This window comes from Meles meles, chromosome 15, assembly GCF_922984935.1.
Source record: "Meles meles chromosome 15, mMelMel3.1 paternal haplotype, whole genome shotgun sequence".
NCBI lineage: Eukaryota > Metazoa > Chordata > Mammalia > Carnivora > Mustelidae > Meles > Meles meles.
Window position 1 is genome coordinate 1,117,754 of NC_060080.1, and position 16,262 is coordinate 1,134,015.

Sequence of the window (16,262 nt, forward strand, 5' to 3'; positions counted from 1 at the left end):
AACCCTCTCACAGCAGGTCAGAGCCCAGGACCTGTGTCCTTGGCCGGACTGAGTCACAGGAGTGGGGAGAACAGGTGCACACCTGAAGTGTGGGCCTGTTTGGAGGACGAGGCCACATGCTGCATATGGATCCCCTAAACTTCCACCATAGACTCGTGGCAAATGGGCTTGAACACCACAGGGAGAATTCTGTAGGATTTTTTCTAAGAATGAGATTTTCTGGATAAAAATGTACTAACCTACATCTGGAGCTTCCCTGGTGAAGCAGCTCAGCCAGACACCCCCCCACCCCCACCGAGGAAGCTTATGTGTTGACAAGCACATGCATTTACACAGAGTCTCAAGCCAGCTTTGGAGGGGAAGGATTTCCAGATGTCTGAGAACAGTGTCTAAGAAGAGAAATAGACATGAAACCAAATGAAAGAGAAGAAAATCTCAGAAACCTGTGGGAAACAAAACTACAGAAGAAAAATTTTTTTAAAATGACATTTTGGGGACAGTAGGAGAAGGTAATGCATACCTAAAATAAGAATCAGAATTTATATGAAAAGGAGGAAAACCCAGAGACCAAGAAAGGCCTCTTTCGTATCGAAACCCAATCACACAGAAAGCGTAATGACTGTAGAAGGGCCGTACCTGAGCACCAGGGTCAGACCAAGAGATCCAGAAAACAAGAAAGAAAAAAAGAGAATGAAGAAATCATCAAAGAACCAAATTGAAAATATGCCCACAACTGAAGGACACAAGTTTACAGATGAAGGAGCCTCACTGAGGGTCCAAATTATGGCCAAAAAGGAGCCCACATCAAGACACATAATCCTGAATCTCAAAGCCCATCAGAAGGGTGGGGAGAGACCACATGAAAAGCCTGAGGAACTAGAAGCCCAAGGAGCCCAGTGTGCAAGTACACGGGAGGGGGTACTTGCAAGACTCTGAGGGAAAGTGGTTTCCAACCCAGAATTCCATCCAGTAAACTAATAATAAAGCAGGAGACTTAGAATAAGAAAGTAGGAGCAGACGAGGTATGGGAGAGCCCTTGACCACATTCCCCAATCCCTGTTTCCTTATGACCAAAACCACAGTTTTGCTCATGACAGGGAAGAGCCCCCAAAACAGCCCGAGCATCTAGGGGTGTTCACATTTCACCAGTCCGCCTGTTAAAGGTGAGCCAAATTCCGTGCCAAAGGCTTTCTTCCCTCCCAAAGTAAAGGACAAAGATGCACAAGGAGAAGCCTTGGTTCCTTCTTTCTGGAACACAGATGTGGGGCCAGAAGCAAAGCTCAGTATGACATAATGAAACCACGGGATGGATGTGACATCTTGATGACGCGGCAGACGCCACATGAAACCGGAGGTCCCCCACACTTCCTGCCACGTGAACAACAAAACGAAACCCCAAACTGCCGTAACCGGAGGTCCCCCACACTTCCTGCCACGTGAACAACAAAACGAAACCCCAAATTCTGCCGTAAGGGTTATGTTTTCTGCTACAAGCACTCAAATGCAACACAGACACATACATGTCAATAATTAGCCTCTTATGCGTTCTTTCTTACGAAGACACTAAAGGATGTCCAGCACCTGAATTCAGGTGGTAGACCAAGAGAGCAAAAGGGCGTGGGACTCAACTCAGGAAGGAGGACAAGGGATTCTCCAATACAGTGACTGGTACGGCTTCCTGGTAGCCCCAGTGCTCATGCCCGGGGGAGACATGCCCGAGACACACCAGGAGGACCTAGGGCTCTAGACCGGATGTCCAAAAATGCCATGCCTCTGATGAAGAGGTTCTCCTCCTGGCAAATGCACAAATAAGATAAATTAGCAAATAAGATCAGTGGTACCTCTACGGCAAACAAACAAAAATATGTAACAAGAAGGGAAGGCAGGTATTATATCTATGAGCCTCAGTTATGAAGAATATTAATGTGGTCACAATATTGGAGATGCTGGGTATTTTCTAAGTGACACTACAACTGCCTTTGGAGGTTGGGTGAGGAAGTGTCGGAACTGTTGGAGCGGAGACAAGAATCCAAATCCTCATCTTCGAAACCAGAAAGTCGCCAGATATCACCTCATGAAAAATAAGCAATAGAGCAATGGAATTCAGAAATACAACGGCAAATATCAGAATAATAGGCAAATATGAGAATAAATAGCTAAAAGTTGAAGGTGGCTACTTCTGACCATAGAATGAATGATGGATGACAATGATTTCCCTCAAAACCTGTAGAACCAGACACTTGGTAAGTGTCCGACTCTTGACCTCGGCTCCGGTCATGATCTCAGTGTCATGGGATGGAGCCCCGCCTCAGGGTTCAAGCTTGTGAGACGTGTGCTCTCTCTCTCCATCTGCCCTCCCCCACTTGCCCTCGCACACACTCTTTCTGAAATAAAGAAATAAAATCTTTAAAAAATAAAAAAAAAGACTCCAAGCGAACGTCTAATTTTGATACAGCAAAACACATTAAAGGACTCTATCCCAGAGGTGCTCAAGTTAGGTTTATGTCAACGCCTTCCTTTTTATTCTGAAAATGTGGGAAGACTGGTTTTCCTCCTCATCATCTGGCTCATTCTCTAATTCTCTGTCCCTTTCATTTTAGCATATTTCTAGCCTAGGGATAAATAATCAAAATAAAAGAATAAAAGGTAATATTAGATTTCAAAGTGCAAACTTTTCTCCACTAAAATCTCATCTCTCTTTAGAGCATAATGAATATGCATAATTTATATCTTTATAAGAAATGACCACAGTTTAGTTTGCCTACTTGTAGATGCATCCAAACACCAAAATCTCTAAGTCTTGTTCCTTATACAAAATATTGCAAAAGGACCACGTTCCTACTCCCCAACCCAAATTCTCCTTCTTAAACCCACTGTATTAATTCTGTATAACCTATCAGAATGAATTCAAGGTGTGTGTGCGCTGCATTCATCTCTGGAGGCTCCGGGAGCCGTGTGTTTCCAAGCCCATTATTGGCTGAATCTACCCCCTTGCCCTCCTAACACTGGGGCCCCTGGCCCTTTGCTGCTGGTCAGCTGGGATCAGACTGTATTCCTGGAAGCCGCCCACATTTCTCCGCATGCTTTACATGTGACTGCCCTCCTAATGTTTCATTTGGGCTTTGCACTCACTGGCACAAATGACTTTGTTGCTTATGTTATTTAAATTATTCTGTCTGTCTCTCTTTTATTAAATAATGGTTATTACACGAATGCCTACAAGTTACACATGAGTAGGATATGAATCCACCATGTGGACGAAAACAATTTAGAAGGATGAGACTCTTTCGTAGCTGCTTAAGGCCATCACTGAAGCAAAGTGGTATTACGTATTCTTTTTTACTCCCCAATTATTGGATATTGTACTTCCAAATAATTATACGAAGAGGAAAGAATTCCTTTGTTATACTCAAACAGTTTAAGGCTGTTATTTCTGCACCAGTGAATCGGAAGCTCTATATTGCATTTATGTGCATTTTGCCCTTTTCCTGTCTGAAGTCATTGTCATCACAAGAATTGCGGTGGCACTGAGCTTGTCAGGGAACCCTGGCACCGTCCTGGACAGCAGCTATTCCTATACAGACGGCAAACTGTTAGCGTGTGGAAGATGAATGAAAAGCAAGATCGAAAGTGACAGAAATCAAATATTCACCTGGCCTCCTCTTCTATGCCTCCTCTTCCTCTAATCATGGGCCTCAGGAGCCACCCCGTCGGAAAGACGGGTTCTCCAAACCCTGCTCTCACCTTGGGAAAGTGCATACGTCTCCTCTCCGAGGCCCCGCATTTCAGGCCCAGGTTACCACCGCCGCCAACCACTTCTTGGTACTTCATCTTTTTTTTTTTTTTTTTTAGCATTCCATGAAAGCAAAGCTATGTAGACTCCATATACATTTTTAAAAGGCATGTAGGGAAGGAAAAACAACATAGACCGAGTACATCGAGTGTGTTCACAGAATACAGAGCAGTGATCCAATGAGCAAATGGAGAGGGTGCGCCTGATGCCTTTCAGGGCTGTCAGACATGAGTTCCTCCTCACATCACCCAGCCTGATTCTGGCCGTCCCACCGTCACAGACTCATTCCCTGAGGACCTCATCTTTCAATCTCCAAGAGCCACCGTTTACCCTGTAAGCGTCCCTGTGCAGAGTCCCCGTCTACTGCGGCATCACTTGCATGAGGTCAACCGTAGGAAGAACTCGTCGTTCCCTGGGAAGTCGTACATGCCTCTGGCAGGATGACACGGCTTTGGGGTTTGCTCAGAGGAGCACTGGGAGGGGATCAGAAGGAAGTATTTCCCTTCACAACTTGACACAGGGCTAGTCCCACATCTGTCATCCTGAGAAAACAACCAAGTTCAGCATTAGCCATTTGGGTGACTTTTTTTCTCTCTTTCTTTTCCCCGTCTGAACATTCATCTGTTTCCAGTCCGATGACTGACTTCACTGGGCACTCGAAGGGAACTCAGGTCCCTCTGGTGCCTACCACTGCCTAACCGCACAGGACGCAAAACTGTTGGTTAAAGACAAAGCCCTAACTCCTGGGGGACACATTATTTAGCAAATGTTTCATTATTAGAGGTGACTGGTATAATATAAAAAGAAAATTCTAAGTTCCTGAAACTATTTAACCCTTTCTGAAACGGGGAAAAGCAAAGTCAGCATTTTTGCCACAGCTCAAGAAACAATTTTGTTCTTAAATTTTTTATAATTCATCCTTTATACTGAGACCAGGGAGTCATGTTAGATTATAGTCCTAATTCACTTCACTTCCCAACACAGACCTATAAGCCCCTACTCAGACCTTGGGATCGGATGGGTACCCCATTGCTTATTCAGATGTTGGAACAGATGCAGGGTGCAGGCACCCTGCACGGCAGGACGTCCTGGAGGCCTTGGGAGGTCCCTGCAGTCCAGCCCACCAGTGCCGGGGAGGCAAAGCCCACATGGAGGGGGCGGAGTTACGGCCCAGGGCTCCCATCTGCCCGGGGCAGGTGTGGCTGTCTCACAACTTTGGAGCAAGGCAGGTTTGCCTACAAATGGGCAACTAAACAAACACACAAAAATAGTTTTTCAGTGTGTTTTGGACTTCTGAATTGCAGATGACAGATTGTAGACCCATATTTTTATTGCTGCTATGTATGGGGAAGGCACTTAACAAAAAAAAAAAAAAAAAGAAGGAGGAGGAGGAGGAGAAAGAAGAAAGAAGAAGCCTAAACCAATACATGAGATTGTCCTCTGCCTTTCCACAGCCACTTCCGAGGACGGCAGGGGTGATATCCATGCAATCCTGGGTAACTGTCTGGGGACAGGTCCCATTAGTACAATCATCCAAAAGGTAATAATTAAAGCAATCCTATAAAAGGAAAGTGAGTTCATTTATTTTGGAGAGTCATAAAATGTAAATTCAACTAAATACATACTTTAGCTGCACCAATTTACAAGGAGTAAACCTAGGGTAACTTAGCAACTACCGCCTCAGAAGAAGAAAGGGAGTTTAAGAATATTCATGATTATCCACCAAAATTAATAGAACTAGGATAAAAGAAAGCAACCTAATGGCCAGTCTGCTACTCGGGATGTTCAAATAAAGCACGGGTGTGTAAACTACTAGCTGTTAAGTTCACCTTGGTCTGTTTTAGAACCTCCTGCTGGTAGATCGAAGCAGTAAAGACAAGTGGATAACAAAACAGGGCTTTTGGACCAGGAAGTTCTTTGCTGTTTCAAATGTCCCTTAATCCTTGGGGAGGATGGGGGGCAGAGAAGGGCAGCAAACCTAACTTTTTATGAATGAAGTTAGCATTTTCTATACCAAAATACTTGTTAAGTATCAGCTGATGTGGTCATCAGAAGACCAATTTCCACAAAAGAGAACACATTTTAAAGTAATTGCGAACAGTGAGTTCCGGACAGAACATGTGGGCTGAGACTGACCTTTCGAATCCTCAGGAGTGGCCAGAGGCACCACGTTCACACACTGACAAGTCTCTGTGTTCACGAACCAGAGAGCTCCGTGTTAAGACTTGTCATTTCACAGAGGCCCAACTTCTCTCCACACACACGAGCTCCCGTGAGTTTGGAGGCTTGTATTAAACTTGGCTTTGGCCCGATACCGTGACTTCCACTCAGCTTTTAAACTATTTTTAACTGTTATAAAATGCAGTGCACTGAGAAGCAGTGTCGCAGGCAAGGGTCCTCTTCAAAACTGGAAGAAGCGCTAGACGTGCCATCTGGAAAATGCAAAGGGCAAAATGAGAAGGAAGAATCACGGGAGAATGGCAAGTGTGCGGGAGACCCGCAGGTTACACGGACAGCGCAGGTGGCCAGGGGGACGTGGTACGGTAAACATCTCACGTTACTGAATTCCTCATGAGGAAAGACACCGGGCTAATCATAGATGCAAGAGAAAGTCAGACAAAGGAAAACACACACACGTACAAGACTGTGTTCGCTGACTCTACGTGGGGTCCTCACTGGCACAGCCGCCCTCAGTACTGCCAGAAGTCAACTGTCATGTTTCTAGGATGCGCATGATCCAGACTGGCTGGCAAACTGTTTAAATAATTTTTCTAATTTTAAGGTGCTGTCACGTATGTAAAGCAAAAGCAGAACTGCGTCCTTTCATTCACCCCAGAGCTCAGTGTCACCGGCTAGGTCCGTCGCCATCTCGCCTGTGCCGATGCTGATCAAGTCGTCAAAAGCAGCCTTCCAAAAAGACATTCTGTTCTATCTTGGTTTTGTTGAGGGAAAGCCCTTGGCAAGTAACAAGGCTGTGTACCTTCACCTGAAGGGTGAAGGAAGCCCTGTGTTCCAGAACAGTCTCCCAGTTCCCAGGGAGACAGCACCAAGCCTCTGGAGTTTTGAAATGTGGTGAAATCCAGCTGAGAAACCTGGGCTCTTCTGAGCCTTTCTTTTGAATGCACTTTGCTGTACCAGGACTGGATGCCAGTGAAGGGGCTGCGCTCACATTTAGAAAACCAAATTATGAGGGGCGGCTGGGTGGCTCAGTTGGTTAGGGTCTTTCTTCAGCTCAGGTCACGATCCTGGAGTCCCGGGATGGAGCTCCCCGCCTGGCTCTCTACTCAGTGGGGCATCTACTTCTTCCTCTCCCTCTGCTGCTCCTCCTGCTACTTCTCTCTAATAAATACGTAAAATCTTTAAAAAGTCAAATATGATTCACAAGACCCAATATTGTCATCAGTATGTCACATGCCGCCCAGATCCAGACAAAATATCGAAAGGCAGAGATAAATATGGGCGTTGATAAGGCAGTTAATGCCAGAGGCACATTTTGTACTGCCTCGCGTAAGCATGCACAACACACACACGTACATGTACACTGAAACAGTGACGACTGAGGGAAAGTGTGGGCTTTCCAGAGTAAATTCCAGAGCCTTGAAGATGGTGGGGCTGAGGACAGGAAGCTCTTCAAACACGGCTGCGGGATAAGGTGCGGGGGACCGAGAGCCGCCCTGTGTGCGTCACCGCCCTGAGGACCGGTTATAAATGACACACGGAAACATGGCAAGAGTATAACAATGCATTAACGTTTAGGACAATTAAAGTAGTATTTGCTGACCATGCTCCTAAAGTGGGCAGAGCCTGAACCAGCTCTTTCTGGGGAAGTCATGAGTAAACTGCCCTCCAAGGGTCCACCTTAGCCCATGACAATCACGCAAAGGCACACGAGGAATTCGCAGGTGGCAGTCTCCCTGGGGGCACCTGGTGGGTAGATACTTCACAGAGAATTTGCAGCTGAAACACTTGCACGTACATACAGCGGGTATGCCCATTTCACAGACTAGAAAACTGGCTTTTATGAACGTTGTGTAATTATCATGAAGTCACTGTGATAGGAGGTTGGCTTTGAACTCAGGACTTCTGCACTGTGACCCACACACTCTTCACAACAACATGATGCTTCTCCTAAAACGGAAAGAAGGGGCGCAGTGTTCTCCTAATTTTAATGCCACACCTGGCATAATTAGAATTGAATTCAAGCTATTTCTCCTAAAATCTGGTCTTCAGCTGAGGTCTGGTGGGCAGACGCAATTCAGTGTCATCTGTCGTTAGGAATTCAGACTCTCGGGACCCACACACAGAGTCACTCAGGGTTGGGGTGAGAGAGAGCCTCCGGTTTGGGAAGCCCTCCTGCGGCTCGTGCGTCCCCCCACAAGTCTTCAAGTGGGTGGAATCACAGTCGCACCATGTGAAGCAGGAACCCAGGCACATCCCCTGAGTCTCCTGTTCCTCAGCTTCTTCAACTGCCCAGTCATCACAAGTGTTTTCCCGTAATATTCCTCAAATCTTCCTCTCTTCTGCACCTCCACGGCCACGCGCTGGCCAGTGTTCCCCTGGGGCTGCTGCAAAAGCCTCCTTCTCACCTCCCCCAAGCCATTTTACACACAGAAAACGGAGTCATATTTAACAAACACACACACCCCCATCCCCAAAGCCTTTGCTGGCCTCCCCTTGCCCTTAGGATAAAGGCTGAATCATGCAAGGTCAGGAAGGCGTCAGAGTCTGGCCGCTTTCCCAGTGCCCACAGAGCACAGCGCTGCTCCCCGTACTGCAGTGGCGGACGCTGTAACCGGGGAGCCCACGACCAAAAGCATAAACGTAGTAGTGAGACTGGGTGTCTATTGTTGTGACCGCAGACAAATGGAAACCACAAACGCCAAACCTTGATACAGAAAGGCCTCAGGTGACCTGTTATATAGGAAAGTGAACAAGATTCAGGACCTTGGAGAGTCAGCTTTGCCATCTAGTAGCCGTGGGACCTTGGACTTGTCATTTCATGGCTCAAACTTTGGTTTTCCCATTTTACAGAGTCAGTAACATTCACCTAAATTGCCACACAGAGTTGTTCTAAAAATGAAGCAGGACTTAAGAAAGCACATCAAAAACCGTCAAGTGCTCCATGAACTCTCTGGGCTCCCCTGCCAAAAGCAAAGTGCATCTTCTCTCTTCGGTTGTGAAAAGCAGCTGCGCTGTGCCAGACGCCTCACCGTGGCCCCCGTCAGGTCTGGCGCCAGGGAGATCACGACTGCTTGCGCGGCCTCTGCTGTTGCTTTGTGACGTCATCTCGGCCGGATGAAATCAGAGCTTTGCAAACATCGGAATGAAGAAATGCGGAGGCACCGGCAAGAGGTGCCATCCTTGCTTCTGCCTGGCCCACATCTGTTCGCATCCGCAGATTCACGGAGGGCGAAGGAGTCCTCGGATGGGCGAGAAGCCAAACCTCACCCACTCTGGTGTTTTTATTATATTAAATTATATCCTGCTGGGTGCACGTAGCAAAGTTAGAGAAGCCTTTATCAACCTGTTGGCCAGCTTATAGTTGAATTTTGATTTGATGGCAGGTTCTGAGAGCCAGAGTTTGGTAAACTGGCCCAGAGACGACAGCCCGAACGCTCAGAAGCCATGTTCTGAATAAATGAAGTAACATCATGGATTCCAACAAACTTGGGCTACAAAGTCTCCTTAGAAGAGCCTAAAAAGGGGGCGCCTGGGTGGCTCAGTGGGTTAAAGCCTCTGTTTTCGGGTCAGGTCATTGATCCCAGGGTCCTGGGATCGAGCCCCGCATTGGGCTCTCTGCTCAGCGGGGAGCCTGCTTCCTCCTCTCTCTCTGCTTGCCTCTGCCTACTTGTGATCTCTGTCTGTTAAATAAATATATTTAAAAAAAAAAAAAAAGAGCCTAAAAAGGAGGAAGGAGCCATTGTCCTACTCACATGGGAGCAGAAAGCCAAGTGGCCTCGAGTGCCCCAAGGCATAGGCTAGACGATTCTCAGCAGGCTCATAACCGACCAACTGAACTCTCACTGAAACCAGCCACGAAGACAGAGAAACGCTTTCTAAATGCCTCTCACATCATCATGGAGTTGGAAAGACCTTTTCCGAAACCAAAAACCAGGTGAACACAGGAACCTATACCTCTGAAACAGGCCTTCTCCTTATTTGCTGAACCTGGAGACCTTGCCTTCTGGTTTCCTCGGCCTCTGGGGGCTCTGAGAACAGGAGACAAACGGAGGTGCTGCCCGTGGCCGGCGGCCAAGCAGCGCCTCCTTGGAAAGCTGAGCTTCCAGTGCTGGGGAAGAAGGAAGGCTTCAGACTCACAAGCTAAGTTTCTAAAGTAGATAGAAGAAAGATAAAGACTGTCCTCCCACAGCTCCCGCATCAGGTAATCTACGGGTGAGTTACACCCAACTGGCAAGTAGCAAACAACGTCACATTTATGCCAAATAATCTAGAGTGTATAAAAGAATTTTCTCAAATCGCTTTATGCAGTTAGCATAGACTTAAGAAAATACAGCAAAGACAAATGAAAAGATCACATCTCGCTAAGAATAGTAGATACAAAACTGAAATAAAATCCTAGCAAAAAATCCAGATACACACACACATTTATATATCAGAAACCAAAATCAAATTGTATTTTTCCTAGGAGTGCCATATTGTTTGGACATTTAAAAAATCAAACTAAATGATTAACCAAAATAATTACATAAACCCAGAAAGTCATATGACCATCTTCATAGGTGAAGAAAATTTATTTGGTAAAACTTACAATCAATTCATCTTTTATAACAGCAAAGCCAACAACAAAAACCTCTTAGCTAAGTGAAAACGAGTAAACCAAATACATGCATTTTGTGTCGTTTTTTTCTTCTGTTATAAGCACCACACAGGGACACTTAGGGACATTTACAAAAGGGCAGTGAGAGTAGAAGCAGACGGTAGTTGGCTGACCGTGGTCCTGGCATGTCTGGGACAGTGCAGGTGTGGGCCTGCAGCCCTCGCAACGCCAGACGAAGTCCCACTTCACACCCAGTAAGGCCTTGGTCTGGATGATTACAGAGTCATAACACTGATCTTCATAAAACCTGTTAAGCCACGTGAATCCTCTTCCTAAAATCCTGCAATGATTCTGTATTTCACTCATAGTGAACTGAAAACCACCTGTGAGATGCTACATGTACTACTCCCCTACGCACGCACGCACACGCTCTCGCTCACCTACGCACGCACGTACACTCACTTCCCTACACACACGCTCACACACGCACACACACGCTCACTCCCCTACCGTGCACGCCTACATTCTCACTCCCCTAGGCACGCATGCACACACGCACACACACAGGCGTGCACACTCACACTCCCCACACATGCGCACACGTTCTCACCTCCTGTAACCTGGGTAACCTCCTGCCAGCCGCGCTGGCCTCTGTGCAGACACAGCAGACGCACGCCAGCTGTTCTCTCTGCCTGGGATGCTCCGTCTCTGATGAACCACATGCTACCCCAACGGCCTGCCTCCCGCCAGTGTTCACGCAGAGGCCGTCCCTCGGCAAGCCCCACTCCTGCTACATGACCTAAAATTGCTTCTAGTTATTCAACCCACACTCCTGCTGCCCTTTGTTGTCCTCGAACCCAGAACCTGCTGCCTTGTTACATAACTTAACTTTCATTAAGTTACGTAACTATTATTACTACGTGTATACCCGGTCATCCGTCTCCTTTGACGACTCTGTAATTCCCAGGATGGTGTGACTCACTGCTGTACCCCCCGAGCCTGCAGGAATGCCTGATGCTTCATGATGGCTCAGGAAACACTTGTGAGTATGTGTCTGTGATGAGCGAACTCTGGATACGAACCCGGCAGACCATGCCCTCGCCCCACCGCACCCCCAGAATCCCTCCCCAACACCGCTCCCTCCAACCCGGGCAAAGACTGGAAACCAGAGCTGGAAGGAGCGCCAATGGAGGTGCTCCGCGTGTCCAGTCTCCACGCTGCACACAAACGACCACACACTTAGCAGCTGACAACAACTCAGACTCTCTGACTACTTCTGTGCATCAGGAGTCCAGGAGCGCCCTAGCTCGGGCTCACCAAACTGAAGCCAGCTCGCCGGCTGACATCCTCACCTGGGGCGTGGAAGTGCAGGGGGGACATGCAGCGGGACGCACTCAGCCTGCAGGCCTCCGTCACAGCCTCGGTGAGGGCTGCGGCCTTCGGGTAAGCGCGAAGAGCAGCTCTGAGTATTTGCAAGGAGGGGAAGCACCATCAGGGCCGGGCCTTGCCAGCATGGCTCCGGCTTCAGCAGGAGACGGAGTGGGAGGGCTCGGAGGCCACGGTGTCAGAGAGCCAGGTGGGCGGTGACAGCAGTCTGGACGGAAAGTGACTGAGAAGAGACGCATGAAGAAAGCGGAAACAAGGTACTGTGAAGACTGAGTTGATGATGGGGGCAGAGAGGAAAAGCCCCCAGGGCAGCGGTGCCTCACGCTGGGACAGAAAGAATGATTCAAGAGGCACATAGAGAGGTCTGTTGGGGACACAGGTTTAAAGCCACTCTGAGTCACCTGCATGGAGCCGCCGACTGGGCGTTGGCTCAGACCGAGAACAGAGCTGAAGGCTCCCACGCTTAAACATCCGGCGGACCGCACTGAGCTGACGCCTGCTGGATGGCTCCCGCTGTGCCCCGTCTCCAGTGGGTCACGTCATTGCACAGAAAAATGGCTCTACGGAGAGAGTGAAGGGGCGAGGAGAAGCAACGCGGCCTGGAGGAGCCAACACGGGGGTAGCCAGCCCTTATATCTGCAATCTGGCATATAGGTCTGCAGCAAGTCACTCAGTTTCTCCGCATCAGCACGACTGATCGCTGCACATGCTGTTGCTGTTACCGGGACACCCACAGGCCAGGAGGATCTGAGACGTCCAGGAAAGAGGCCAGAGAGCGGCTCAGGACCCTGCCTGGCGTCCAGGCCTACAATGGTCTTCCAGGTAGGAGGCAGGCGTATCAGGTCCCCTTGCTGCCCACGCACCTCCACTCCAGCTCTCCCGGAGCCTCCAGCGCGCATACAGAACTTGGGGTCGTGTGGAAATCGGAAGATTTTGATGACGGAACGCTGGCCCTGGTCAGGTCTCCTTTCTCTCTCAATATGCAGTCCTGCATCTCACTGTTAGCAAACTCACACCAAGGAAACCACACATGTGTCCCGGGGAAATCCCACTCGGACCTCCTCCCCCTCCCCCAAGCCTGGTGAGTGAATTCCCTTCTCCATCTACCCCCAAAGAAGTTCTCCCTTCTAACACCTCCGGCTGAGGACACTTCTTCCCCCAAATTCTGTCATGACACACCCTTCTCCTTAATCCCTGCCATTCTTTTCAGTCTCTTGTGGGAAAACTGCTGTTTTTCCAAACCCAAAATATTTCTGTGCCTTAAGACTTTCTCTTTTCTTACTCTGAAATACTGCTCTGGACTTCCAGCGGGAAATGCTTTGGTAGCACCAAGACGTGACAATAAATAGCAAAGAACAGTAGAGGTAACTGCTAAGACAAGTTTTCAAAACCTGAGGAGCGCGTCATCTTTAGGAGGAGGAGCCCTCGATGTGGGGGGGGGGGGGTGGGGACGTGAAGTGCCCCACGTCACACGGGTGCAGGAATGCTCACGCGAGCCACCGCATGGAGTCCGGACATCTCCAGAATATGCTGTTTAGAAACAGTGGGTTATCCGCACCAGGTCTGAAAGAGTTTTGTACTAATTTGTTACATTTACCATCCATATTTTCAAATGGCCAACGCGGTGTCTCCCGTGGATCTCCAATGGGCAGTTTAAGACCACCATGTCCAAAAGCGTGCACGGCCCCTTCTACCACAGATGGGCTGCGTCCACAGCCCTGGGGGCCTCAAGGCCATTTTCCCTACTGCAGAGACTGACCCTATCAGCCTGTAGCCTGTAGCCCCTGTCCGTAAACAGTTTCAGAACACATCCAGAATCCAATCCCTCTTTCCACATCTGCTGCTACTGGTCTAGAAAAGCCACCAGGGTGTCTCACCTGATCACCCAAAAGCTTTGTGAATACCCAACCACCCATTTTTCTCGTGTGTTTTTCTGAAAAGTCTTCTCTCAACACACGTAGGGAGTGATCCTCTTAGAAACGGACGTCTGCACCTGTTCCGCTCTGCTCAGAACCACGCAATGGCTCCTCCTTTCACTGTAAGTAAAGGGCAACGTTCGCAGGGTGGTTGACAAAGCCCTGCACCACGGGGCTCGTCCTGGCTTCTCTGAGGTCACCTATCTCTCCGTGGCCAGTCCCTGTGCCGCTCTGCTGCGTCCCACCTCACCACACTCTCCTTCTGACACATCCTGAAGCTGGTCTGCTTCTGTCCTCCATGTGGAAGGTGACCCCAGGGCAGCCTCTCCCATCCCGGCAGCAGGGAGGCTTGAGCAGGAGCAAGGAGCACAAACCATCTCCTTGCAACGAAAGAAATGTGAAAATCTTTTTTAGAATGAAAATAGTAAGTTTTCAACTATCTGGAAAACCCAATCTCAGCACAATGTGCTCACTGCGGAAGGCCTTTACGAGGCAGCCGCCCTGCACGAAAGCGTCCTTGCTCCGCTACCGCACATTTCAGAGGAAACGGGATTTTGCCGAGACACTCAGGAACGTCTTCCCCATCGGCGCCACCGGCTCCCCAGGTTCCCGGCCATCAGCTTCCCAACCGTGGCGCGGGCTCCCCCACGCTGGCCCCACAGCCACGGAAGAGAGGGACGCAGCAGGGAGCGACGAGCCGGGTGGGCTCACGCGGCTCTGCCGGGCTCCGCGGGGCGCAGCAGGGCGCACGCCGGCCTCTCCGCCCGCAGCCCAGCGTGTCCCGCCGGATCGCTGATCCGGGCTCCCCGGGCTCCTCGCGGCGCGAAGAACTCGGGTTTCCCAAAGGCGATGAGGCACGCACAGAACGAGACCCTCTCCCCGACCCGCGCCGTCCTGGGGCTCCCCGGGTGATGCGCGAGGGGAGTCCGCGGAGCCCCGGGGAACCGGCCGCAGTGGCCGGGCCACCCCGGTTCGGCGTCCATCCGGGGCTCCCAGACGGACAAGCCGGGCCGGGCGTCCTGGCGTCCTCCGGCCACGCGGACCGACGCCCGACGAGCCAGCGACTCGCCTCGGACACACGGTTCTTCGGCGCGTGCCCCACGCGTGAAGCCCGCGGGAGGCGGCCAGCGGCGAGGCCGGCCCTTCCGCAGCCGCCGCGTCCGCGGACCAGAGCCCGCAGCCCGGCGGGGTCGCGCGGGCCGCTGCGGCCGGAGGAAGGGGCGCGGCGCGAGGCCTTCGGTGCGGGCGCTGGGCGGGGCTCCGCACGGCCGCCCCCGTCCCCCGGCCTGGACGCGGCGGTCAGCGGCCCCGCAGAGCACGCACGCGCCCGCCAGCGCGGGGACGAAGGCCGCCGCCGCGGGTCCTGCTGTCGCGCTGCTGTCCGCGCGGCGCCGGGGCTCGGGCCAGGACGGCTGCGGCCGTCGGTGTCCGCGCTCGGGGGGAGGCGGCGGGCTGGGCCGGGGCGACCGAGGGGCCGGTTTTTCGTCCCGGCCCGGGACCCCGTGGCCTTTGTAACGTCCTGGCCGCCGGGGCCGGGGCCGGGGTCGCTCTCGGGAAGGTCCTGCGGCTCCTTCCGGGAGCGCCTGCCGCCGCGTGCGCGCCCTGCCCGGGCTGCGCCGCCCGCACGGGACCGCGGACTCCCGCGCCTCCGTCGGGCGGACTCCGCGTGCTCGGGCGGCCCCGGCGGGTCGCTCCTGGTCCTGCCGCGTCCGGGCCTCCCGCTGCCGGCGACGGTGCTGCGAGCGCGCCCGCCGCGGGGCTCCGGAGGGACTCGGCGCGGGTGCGGGTGCGGGTCTTGCATCCGTCGAGCCCTTGGTCTGTGCGGCCGGGGACGTCTGCGGAGACGCTGTTCGCAGCGCGGCGTGGAGACTCCGCGAACACGCGAACCTGAGCGCGAGGACGGGATGCGCTTCCCGCCTGTCACCGCTCTGTCACCGCCCTCCGTCCCGGGTCCTGCGGGAGGGTGCCGCGGGGCTCAGCGCCGACACCAAGGGAAGGTCGCCGTCCGGGGAGGGTGTGATTGCGTGCGCGGAAAGCTAAGTGTCGCTTGCGGCCCGCGGCGGATCCCGGGTCCTGCCGTGGGGCCCCGCGTCCGGCCCCCGCGCTCCTGCGTGTGCGCCCTCCCTCGCCGTGTCTCTCTGCAAGTAAATAAAATCTTTAAAAGCACGGTTACACTACTAAGTAGCCAGAATAAAACTCCATATCGAAAGTTAATTAAATTTGGCCAGAAAAAAAGAGGAGAATAATGTCTAAAATAGCAACAAAACAAAAATAAATAAGTAAAAATTAAAACAAAATAGCAACAAACACACTAACCATGCTTTTAAGGATAATCTGGTGAGAGATGTACAATCTGGAGATAAAATTTAAAAACTTATTTGTAGGTATT